Genomic DNA, 11,428 nt, shown 5'->3' with positions numbered 1-11,428 from the left:
AATAGACAAACATTTTCAGCAATCATCTGTTTCCCTTTCAAACACATCCCATAAAATGTCAAGTAAAAGTTGTAAGATGTGATGTTAGACATATTAGATAATATGTTTAGTGTTTACAGTTCAACCTGAGCTGCACAGGTGACACATTTTAAGTTCCCTATATATGTGTTTATAGCATTTTCCAACATTAAACTTAAAACAGAAAACAGTCTGTGAGATCATGATTTCAAAGCCAAAGCCAACCAAATGGCAGCCTCTGGCTCTGCCAGCCCTCATTATTCAACATTTTATGATTTCTTTCCAGTAGTCCATGAGCTTGAGACAGTGTATGTAGCAAAGCTACATTTGCAGACCACTTGTCTCAATGGCTGTCTTCATGTAATGAGTCACAGTTTCCCACAGCTGATTCAGACTGCAGCTGTTGTAGTAGTCCAGATTTTGATGACTGATCAGGCTTATGATGTGGTACCAATGTGATGCCAGTTTATCCAGCTTTTGTGAGACATGGAGCAACAGCAGCACAGCCGATCTCTCTGGTCCTGCAGTGAACTGAATGGCTGCTTCTTTGTGCTCAATGGAGTCTTAAATCTTTGGCAGCTCCAACAGGTACAAAATTAGAGGAATCTATGACGCCTATAACTTGTGAAGTGCGCTTAGTCCATGTTTATTATGAAAGTGTTAGCTGATCAAGTACCGTGTCTGCTTCTGATGTGGAAGTAAAAGTAGACACCTGACAAAGACACAATACAAAACGTGCAGTCAGCCAGTGTAAACTAAGAGCGAAAACAAACTATTCCATTCAATCACCTCGAATAGACACAAAGAGTATGAAATTACAGGCCATGCATGTTTTAGTAAGCCTGTACTGTATCTGGTGTCAAACTTGTTACTATTAGCACTTTTTCTATTGATGTGGGACCAAAGCAACGATCAGTTGTGTACTTGTTTGTGGCCTCATATGAAAGCCATCCTTGCGGAGTTAAATGTTAATTATAGGCCTAGGTAAATGATAGGCATCATTTATATTTCAGTCAAGTGTGATTACTTACCAGAGTTTTGGCTATGAACATTTATTTACATTTGCTGGCTGTTCTGCTAAATAAATCAGATTTGAAAGCAACCATTTTCTCTTCATTTTCAGATTTGTATTTTTTGTCATGTAAACCCATGTTTGCACAGTTAAATGTTTTCATTTAGCTTATTCAATTAGTCAAATTAAAATATTTTATGTTTGGATTATAACGGACGATAATGGTTTCTTGAGGCTTTGGTTATTGTCAGAAAGTTCTTGCAACACTGCAGTACATTCCCTTGTGTTTTGATAACCATAAATCCATATCTAAACACTGCAATAACTAGATCAATCCAGAATTCACTGCTAAATTGATTTTTCCTGTGAAATAGCAAAGCATTTGCAGATTTTAAAGTTAGTTTAATTTAGTAAATAAAAAATAAATAGGTCTTAGATATTCTCAAACTCTAGAAAGCAAGCAAACTCTTGTACAAATGATAACATCAACACATCTTTGATCATCAAATGTAAAGATGCTTGAAGCAAGAAGTCAGATAGCAAAACCTGACTTGGTTTATCATGCTATCAGATTTTGAAAACTCCTAAGCCCAAATGAAAGTACTGAAGTTTTCATGAGTTATAAATATAATATAATACATGTTTCTAAGACATTTCATACAGACAGATTCAATACAATTTGCTTCGTAGAAATTACAAAGTGATAAATAAGTGATGCAGAACTGCAAAAATGAAATTATAATTAGACCCCAGAGACACAGTGGCTCTATTGGGTGATGAGACGTTAACTGTCTAAAAACTATGACCTTAATCAGCCAGAAGACATGCAACGTGATGTCAATAAACTGCACACAGCACACTTTATTTACCAACCTGTCTGGTTTGTGGTTGTTTTATACCAAAGGATGCCAAACGGACGGGAAAGGCAAATGACCTATCAATTCTTTTTCAGTACAAAGACTTCCTCCTGTGGCCCTTCATGGACATAAATAAGTGTCCGTACCTGACAAATATTTTTCTTTTTTATTTAGCAAGGATGGGACCCTCTGCTCTACTACAGTTACACTTGGTGGTTTACCATGATTAGACTAGTGTACTTTAGCCACACTAGCAGCATGGCTCTAAGGTAGACAGTGTTGGTCAAGTTAGGCAGTCTACCAGTTTGGTCCACGCATGGTCACGGCTCCCAGACGATGTATCCTAATGACATTGGCAATGTGACTTTTCCTTTCAGGTTCACATTTGTGGCTCAACTATACAAGACGGATTGCCGTGAAACTGAGTATGTTCATGTCCCTCTCAGGATAAATAGTAATAGCTAGTTATCAACACACAGTGAAATGTGCCATTTCATCAAGCGCCATCATCAGGTCAAAAATATAACTTATTCCAATACTTTGATCATGACCAAATACTTACGAAACTAATGACTTCCCCATCAGCCTAAGCTGTACTGTGTGTTTAATGTTAATAAGCAAATGGTAGCATGCTAACACGCTAAGCTAAGATAGATCTTAGTCTTGTCACTTAATGTCAGTTAACATGCTGTACATCTAAAGTGATAGCTTTGAATAACTGGTATATTAATGCAGGAACAGCTGCCACTTGTTAACATAACAAAATCATTAATGCCAAAATAAGTAAACTAATGAAAGACTGTTTTAATCAAATGATGGTCAAAATAATAACCTACCCCATAATATGGTTGCTTACAGTCCACACTGTATACACAATATGGTACCAAAACAATGATAAGAAAGTGAACAATACCACAATGATTATATCATTCTGAACTAAACTGTTGCTATGCCAGCAACCAACAAGCATGAGACATCTAAGATTCATAAAGATCTCCCACATTTTACTGCATTATTCACCATCCGCCTACATAGAGATTAGTTCCGCTCTTTTATGTAGGTCATGCTATTGGATGATGAGATGACATTTAGTGCTCATAAGCAGGTCTCACTACGTAATAAATGCTCAGTGCTGGGCGATTTACATTCTGTACCTTTGTCCAGACTGCTTATCTTTCCTTTACATCAATAATCTACTTTATTATGATAACCTCCCATACGTTAAGCCATATTGCCTCTAGCTGCATCTGTTATACTGGTATTGATGATGTCATTGTGGCCCTCTGCTGAAGCACTGACTGTCATTAATTGGACCATGGCACTGCTGTTCGCTCTGTGTTCCCATGGTAACAATGTGTGGTGTCTACCCTACCCCACCCCCCCCAGCCAAGGCAGCTATGACCATCAAGTCACTGGTTTACATTTTCTTCAAGTCTAGGCGATTTTTCATACACACAGCAAACACCAATTTTCTGATGAAATTTTAATAAAGTGGCAGGCAACTGTTCTCGCTGTATGCTTTGGTTCCTCATTATAACATCCTAAATCTTCTCAGCACACAGTACGCTAAAGCTATACATGATTTATTACTGGAATACAAGATGGGCTAAAGAGATGATCTACTGTTGCAGCTTTGAAGTAACAATTCCCTGTTTTCTTTTTAATATTAAATAATATTTGATGTAAAGAATGTCCCAAAAGACATTAATAAAATAAGACATGAAGTGCAGCAGGGTGGTCTGAAAATATGAATAGGTAAAAGGACAATAAGTAACGTAATTCACAGTTTCTCATAGCCCTGTGTAGATGAGGTAAGATAACTCCAATAAAAGCTTATTTTAGATAATTGCCGATAATAACTACATAATAAAAATACTGACATTGCTGATTAATGCTTCAAACTCCTGGGCTCTGTCTTTACCCAGAAAGATAAGAGCATCACATCAGCAGATGTTCTTCCTGCAGCAACTGAAGAAAATCACAAGAAATGGTGTCTAATTTTTACACAACCATTCTTCAGCCCATTGTCGCTGTTGGCTGGTTTGAAGTTACACAGTGTTCAGGTCAAGGACATTTTGCACCATGTAATTCAGTATAGATGGAGAAGCAATGGTTACAACTTCAGACGTTACCCAACAGCCAAGCAAGGAAATTGGAAAAAAAAAAACAACACATAAGGGACAATTTGGTACATTCTCCTCCTGAACAGCATTTTCTTCCATAGTACTCAGTGGAAAAAAGGCACTGGTTGGAAAAGAAACAAATCAACATGCCCCTCCTTAGCAGTGCTTTCCCACGAGCGTTGTCCGTCTCAACCAAACATCAGCTTCACACTAATCCTCCCCTGGGCAACAGCTGAACCCCTGCACTCACTGAGCTCTACACACTGGACAATCCTGTCACAGTGCAGTTTAAAAGTAAATTAGCAAGCAAAAATACCAGCGACATATGCTGGCTACAGCTATAGACAGTATTCCAGCTATGGACACTTTGACCTGATGACATAATTTCTGGGCTCTGATTAAAATGTCATGTCAAATGACATTTCATAGACCAAATGAATAATACTTAAAGCAACCTTATGTAAGATTTGTTTTTTTGTGCGATTTAGAGCCCCTAATGTTTTGAGCGTAATTCACCACTGTTGTAAATAAGGACAGCCGTACACGTGCATTTGTTATGATTTGCTAACACAGCCAAACATCAAGCAAGTGTGACAACGTAAGATATAACAATATTACTTACTAGTCCAACTGTGTACACACAGAAGGACTGCCAGATCTGTGTTGCAGCCCTTTATTTCCGAAAGCTCTCACCAACATCCTGCAGTCTCTTGCTTGGTCACACTCCTTTTCTCTCCTTAGCTTCCTCCGTCAACGTCCTCTTCCGTCTCTTCACCTCTGCCATTAGCTAACGTTATGTCCATTGAAACTCCTGAGCCTGGTTAAGGGTTACCCTAGGGCATGACACGGTAGCCACTCACCAACAGCAGCAGCATAACGTTGCTTGAAACTGGCAAGCTAGCCAACAAAGCTAGACAGCAACCGACGCAAGAGCAATTACAGTAATGTTACCGATGTCCGAGTGTGTTATCTAGTACATTTACTAACATTAACTTGAGATTTATCGCTAGTGGCTTAACCTCTATCTGTAAAAACTCTGGCTGATTTTGCTTCAACAACTTTGCTAACACAGGCAAACATCAAGCAAGTTCAACGACACAAGATACAGCAAGCTAGCTAATAAGTTAGAACTTACAAGTCCAACAGAAAGAAGGCAAGCTTGCATCTGTCTTGCATCCATTCAGAGTAAAAGCCAGTCCGATATTTACTCTTGTCCAGTCTCTTGTTCATCACTCTCTCTTTTTCTCTTCCTTACTTCCTCAGACAACGGTCTTCTTCGGTCTCTTCGCAGCCTCTTCCATGATATAGAGAATACAAGTTAGTTTCTTCCTAAGAACTTGCACTGTAAATTAAAATACTTTTTGCTTCTTCTTATAGCTTGCATGCTGAAGAGATGTTTTGGTGCTGTAAAGCTTTACACCTTTGTTGTGATAAATGTCCTGACCGGGATTCCAATGTTACATAGTGCAGTAGCTGGCAAAGCAAGCCCGGAGTGGTGACAACAGAGACGCCATTCACTCTATTACTTGTCAGGGTACCATCAAAATAATTTTGAAGCTGTTATTTAAAGATATAATTACAACATAATGTTACTTTAATAACTAAAAACAAGTGAATTACTCCTAATTAGTGTGCAGTGGTCAATGCTGTTCACTCTAACAGTACATTTCATGTAGGTTTCTTTCAATAGTTCTATGTTTTCTTTTCATGCTTATACAAAAAACATTTGTGAATGATTTTGGTGATGCTTTACCCAATGTGCCTTGTAATTACACATTCACCACACAGCGCAGCCTCAATGTGGGTGGCCATATTCTTTCAATGAGAAAGCAGACCTATAAAACAAACATCCTTTCACCAGGTGTAGCTACTCTCAAATTTCCTCATAATTATATTCTCTTCAAAAATTCTAAAGGAATCATCAAATGATCCCAGGCCTTATTGTCTGCTGCTGGAAGAGATACAATTGCCTAAGGCAGTGTGTGAGCAAGTATGTGGGTCACAGTTCTAGGGCATGGGTGGAAAGGGCAATGCAGCTCTTTCTTTGTACCGCTGTCTCAAGCTCACACCTCTGATTAAATTCCTGGCTGTGGAAGGGTACTGATTATTTTACAATGCCTTCAAAGAAACATTTCTAGCTGATAATCAGAATAATATCACTGTTATGAATTAAACAGTGAATGTTTGTAAAAATCATAACCAGCCAGTCTCTTTTGCACAGACTCTGCAAGTGAACTCAAGTAGCCCTTTGCAGGCAGTCCATGGAAAAAATTACCGTATGTCTCCACTCTATCTATTGCTATTTCATTTTCCTTGTTATGAAACACTGCCGTCCATATTTCCAAAGCTTCCTCCTAAAAGCACACAAATCTCTCTTGTTAAATTCTGGTTTCTCTTTGGAGAAGAAAGTAGCTTATAATAAAAGGCACTCATCTCTTTCAAGAAACAGGTATACAAATAGCTGAATATTGAATAGCACTATGATCAAATATCCATTCTTTCTTATTTGTAATCCACAGAAACCAAAAGTACACAACTCTAGACATTTTTTCATTCCCCTGATTGAAAGAGCGGACACTACACGATCCTTTCTCATATATTTTTTTAAGGTAATTAACCTTTTTTTGTTGAACAATACGACACAAAATCAGCTGTAGATGGCATCTTTTTTCACCTGAGGGCCTGTTAACGGAAAAAACGAGTTCACTTATAATCACAATAGATGCCTGACTAAGGAAGTGGGTTAATAACATCTACATTTTTAATGATAAAAGGCTGGATCATTAGCCGTCTGGAAAGAAAATAATTACACTGACTATTTTTCACATTTGCTGAGTGTTGACTCACTCGGTTTATACTTCATCCCTGATTAAAGTATGGTGAAATACAGCTAATTTGGATGCTTAAAAAGACCACAATCTCTGTGAGTGCAATTGTGTGCACACATTATTCAGGATAACAGTTCATGCTCGCAGGGAAGCAGATTGCTGTCGTGAGGGTAGAAATCATGCTTCACTATGATAATGATTCATGAATTTTTCACCCCGCTGAAGTGTCCCTGAGCAAATCTCTTCCAACCCTTTAAAAGACCCTGTCCTCTGGCCCCGCTGTGGACAGAAGAACAAAATTTCCCTACATGTTTCCCGAACGTATCACTGGTTCTTGTGTGTGAGATACAACAAAATACTTCAATAGATGCTGAATATAAATCACTGAAATCCCCAGGAAATGGGAAAACCTGTACATTGTACTGTATGTGCCGGCATATCCATGTCACAGTATCAGTTTGTCTTGGCTAAATGTAAGAAATTCAGGTTTCTATTGATGTTTTCTGGAACCAGCCTGAAAATAAAATCACAGAGGTGGGTCACACTGGTTCAGCGTCACTAAGCATGATCAGGTTTTGCCTCTTGACATTACAGACTGCAGATGACCTACTGAACATAAAAGGAATGAGGAATCCATTTGGGAGTGCCCTTTTCATTTCAGCATCAGACCTGATATGCTCGTTTATCTATCTTCTTCGGTGTTGTGTATTTTGCTCCACAAAAACAAACAGAGTCGTAATGCACATGCAGGCAACACCCTGGGCTAAAGACGTGAATCACATCTATGTCAGACACAGGGGCCGGGCCCACACATATTGTGAAACCATTATTGTTTTCAATTTTTCATCAACAATACATAGTGTAGCCACACCTGATTCTTGAAATTGACGTTTTGTCGTGAAAGAAAGATAAAGGGCTGAACCTCAAGTCCTGTAAATCAGCTATATAAAATAAAGAGTCTTCAAGACAAGAGATAAAAATGACTCTGCAGCCGACAATGTAGCACTTAAATAGTGGCTAAATTGTTTTCACCTGATACTTAATGAACCTCATTTATGTAGATGAGATCTTCGCTACTTTGAATGAAGTCAACTACCTTAAAAGCCACTCAGAAAATGTCAGGTCACCGGCGTGAATTTTGTTTTTGCTTAATAGAGATCCTAGTGTAGTTCTGCAGCGTCTTTGAAAAGGTTTCACACATATTGTTCACATTTTTCTCTGGTAATGCCACTCATTCCATGCCACAAATAAAAAGAAAGAAAGCAGATTCACATAATGTGATAAGTCTTACAGCCAAAGTTTTTTTTTGTAAAGCAGCTAAATGTCTTAATCATGCCCCAGTGGATCTGAGCCTGAAGCTACTGAGGACAATGACTGTGTGCTTTGGAGCAAGAGATCAGCGACAGCAGCAAGGACGATGACGTCTGTAGAGGCAGTTATATAACTGGAGCTGAACATTTTGTCTGTCATAGTTACAAGGTTAAAGAGGGTGACATGAATACCAGTCATAGTCTCAAGAGTCATGTGCAACATACTGTAGTACCACCGGCCAAATGGAGCCAAATTAACCAAGGCACACATCAGTATAGTGCAATATGGAGCAAAAGGAATATCCAAGGTTGATGTTAATAATCAGCATGTCTGTCTGTCGTACTACTTGCTTCTCTTCAAAGGCTCCTAAAATAGTACATATGTCTTTACTGGAGATTCAACAACTATTCACTTTTCAAAAAATGTATGACAAGCCATGTAGAGCCTGCAATCCAGTAGTGTGTCTCAATTTGCACCCTTCTATACTTACACTTAATATTTTGAGTTTACAAATGCGTTCACACGGAGTACTGTGGCAATATGCAGTGCACTATGAGTATCAAGTCAAACACACACAAATTAAGATGTAAAACGGAGCAAAGCTCATAAAACAGTACTATAAACTATTTAAAGTCCCGCTCCACTCAGAAATGTGTTCTGCTCATTGACCGTCACCGTGCAGAATGATGCACTATGTGCAGAGTTTGACACCAGAAGACATCTGCTGCTTAAAGACGTGTGCATACTAATTCATTTTGTGACATCTGGTTTCGAACCAAATCAATGTCCCCTATAAAAAACTTGATGTAGAAACTTTAAACCTCCAGAATGGACTTGGAATGAATGAACAAGGAAGAAAGAGTAGATGTTATTTTGAGAACTTTTTGTGGGAAAACGAAATTAGTATTTTATATTAAAACATGTCTGGAGGGGACATTTAAGGACTACATCATTCCCCTGTCCCTAACACATAAAACCCACCACCCAGCTTCCTATCCCCTAAGTACCCCAGTGAGTCCATTAAGGGACCAAAAGATGTAGTGTATAAAGCAACTTGAACCCAATATAGAAAGATCTATGAAGAAATGAGTATGTAAATATGTTTCTTATTATGAGAAGCTTGCAGGCACTCATCATATTGTAATTCATTAATTATTATGTTGTTCCTTTGATTTCAGTTTCAAGAGGTACATAGTGTCTTTTATTCATCTTCTGAAGTTAAGTAGAGACGATTGCTTCCAGCAGAGGAGGATAAGTTCTCTAACAATAAAGTAGGTAAATGCCCACTCAAGCAGGCTTTTGATATAAATCCAACTGTAGAACAAGATGAGTTGTGAGAGACTGCATCACAAACACTGAACCAGAATGTAACAAGGCTGGTGCAATACCAAAACATATGTATGTGGTCTGTGGGTTGGCCTTCACATCGAGGAGAAGAGGTTTTCTAAAACTTTTAGCAATCCTTATTCTAAAAGCTCAATTCAGATGACAGCCTTGGACTTACAGAGTACATGCCAATAGTATTTTATACCAGCCTCCGTATTGAATTAATCTTATTTAAACCCAAGAATTATGATGATAATAACAGCACATCACTTTATTATACTTCTATTACAAAATGCCACTGTATCATTTTTATGCCAAATTTATTGAAGTTACCAGTACTTAGTGAATTTGTTCTGTTCTGCCTTTCTTACATCAATTTATCCATCCAACCATCCATCCATCGTCAGCCGCTTATCCTGTGTACAGGGTCGCGGGAGGGTTGGAGCCAATCCCAGCTTACATTGGGCAAAAGGCAGGGTACACCCTGGACCGGTCGCCAGTCCATCGCAGGGCTACATCAATTTATGGTGGAAATATTTTCATTTATGTAAAGGGAAACACAAAATTCAGGTGGCAGGTGACAATTCAAAATCTGTAAGTATTACAGAATCTAATGCAGTGCAGCTCTCAGGCATTCTATATTGCTTTCACATATGTTCCTCCTGTAGATCAACTTTACTCATGTAATATCTTCACTGCTGAGTCAACATGCAGGCATGATTTAATCCCCCCCCCCCCTTTCGTCATGTTCACAGGGAGAGAATGGAAAATTTGGGCAAAAAGAAACGAAAAGAAGTTGCTAAAGTTACTGACTGGTGATGCACATTTTGGGGTCATTTTATAATCAGTAGCTTGTTTATTCTTACTTAAAAAATAAATAAATAAGTGCAAATAAACCTTTCTCAAAGCACTTTCATTTGTTCTTTACCATTTCATGTTGCAAGCTATTTTTCAAAGCAATTTTACCAAACGCTTTCAAAAAATGATGGGGACATGTCCCCATCCTCCTCAGTGTAAATAACACAGATACCGACACGTTTTATCTTGTTGACGTTAGCCCTCATTACATCCAGGTCGCTGCCACTTCTCTGAACAATTATCTTAGCTAACATTACTGGCAAATAACAGCGGCTATAAACTTAACAACATTACTGTATCTGACAGGACAGTTAACATTGTAAGCAAGCTTACTTCTGTCTTACATCAGGCTTGTTTCCGATGGACAGTTCGTTCGGCAGTCTTTTACCGTCATCACATGTTCAGCTGTCAGACTCCACAGTGTAGCGGACTAGAAAAAAAACCTGCTTTATGGTGCCTCTGATTGGCTGTTGGTTGAGGCATTAGGAGTGACGATTGGTTAGGCACAGCCAGTTGTAAAGTTGCAAAGCTCATGTTAGAGAGAGGACTCGGTAGAGACCTAAATGCGGTCTTAGAAACGACGGATCCCACCCCCTTCAAATATTTTCTCATCGGATCTGCACAAATCACGTTGATGACCCATTTTGGTTTCAAAACGGCGAATTTCCCAAGAAGGTGAGGAGTTTGCATGCCTGACAAAGGAAGGAACACAGGATGTTTTTAGGAAAGTGATGAGGTGAGGAATAGGATAATGTTACGCACAGCCTTAAAGAGGTGGAATTATGCTCATTTTCAGGTTCAAAATCTTATTTAGGGGTTGTACCAGAACAGGTTTACATGGCTTTAATTTTCAAAAAACACCATATTTTTATCATACTGCACATTGCTTCAGCTCCTCTTTTCACCCTCTGTGTTGTACGCTCCGCTCTTGAGCTACAGAGTGATGCATCTTACTTGTACAAAATCTTTGTTGGGAATTGCACATGCGCAGTTCCCAGGTAAGGACTACTAGCCAATCAGAAGCAGAGAAGGGCGGGTCGTAAGAAACAAGGTAGTGTGATCCAAATCAAAGCCGCTTCAGACTGAGACCGTAAC

The 11,428-nt window shown here is 38.7% G+C and overlaps 1 protein-coding gene across 5 annotated transcripts in view; it reads right to left on the bottom strand.

Annotated features, from left to right (window-relative positions):
- Positions 1-11,428, bottom strand: part of npas2 (neuronal PAS domain protein 2) — a 54,870-nt gene that overhangs the window by 35,303 nt on the left and 8,139 nt on the right. The window contains exon 2 of one of the 5 annotated variants that reach the window (XM_046039390.1): positions 695-730. The exons of 3 other annotated variants lie outside the window; for them this stretch is intronic. The gene's annotated coding sequence lies outside the window, so the exon portion shown is untranslated. Of the gene's footprint in view, positions 1-694; positions 731-5,145; positions 5,171-11,428 lie in introns of those variants that run through there. One more of the 5 variants, XM_046039391.1, reaches the window with a different exon arrangement.

Source organism: Micropterus dolomieu, linkage group LG23, assembly GCF_021292245.1.
Source record: "Micropterus dolomieu isolate WLL.071019.BEF.003 ecotype Adirondacks linkage group LG23, ASM2129224v1, whole genome shotgun sequence".
NCBI lineage: Eukaryota > Metazoa > Chordata > Actinopteri > Centrarchiformes > Centrarchidae > Micropterus > Micropterus dolomieu.
Note: the sequence above shows the minus strand (reverse complement) of the source record. Positions and strands in the feature narration are given on the sequence as shown.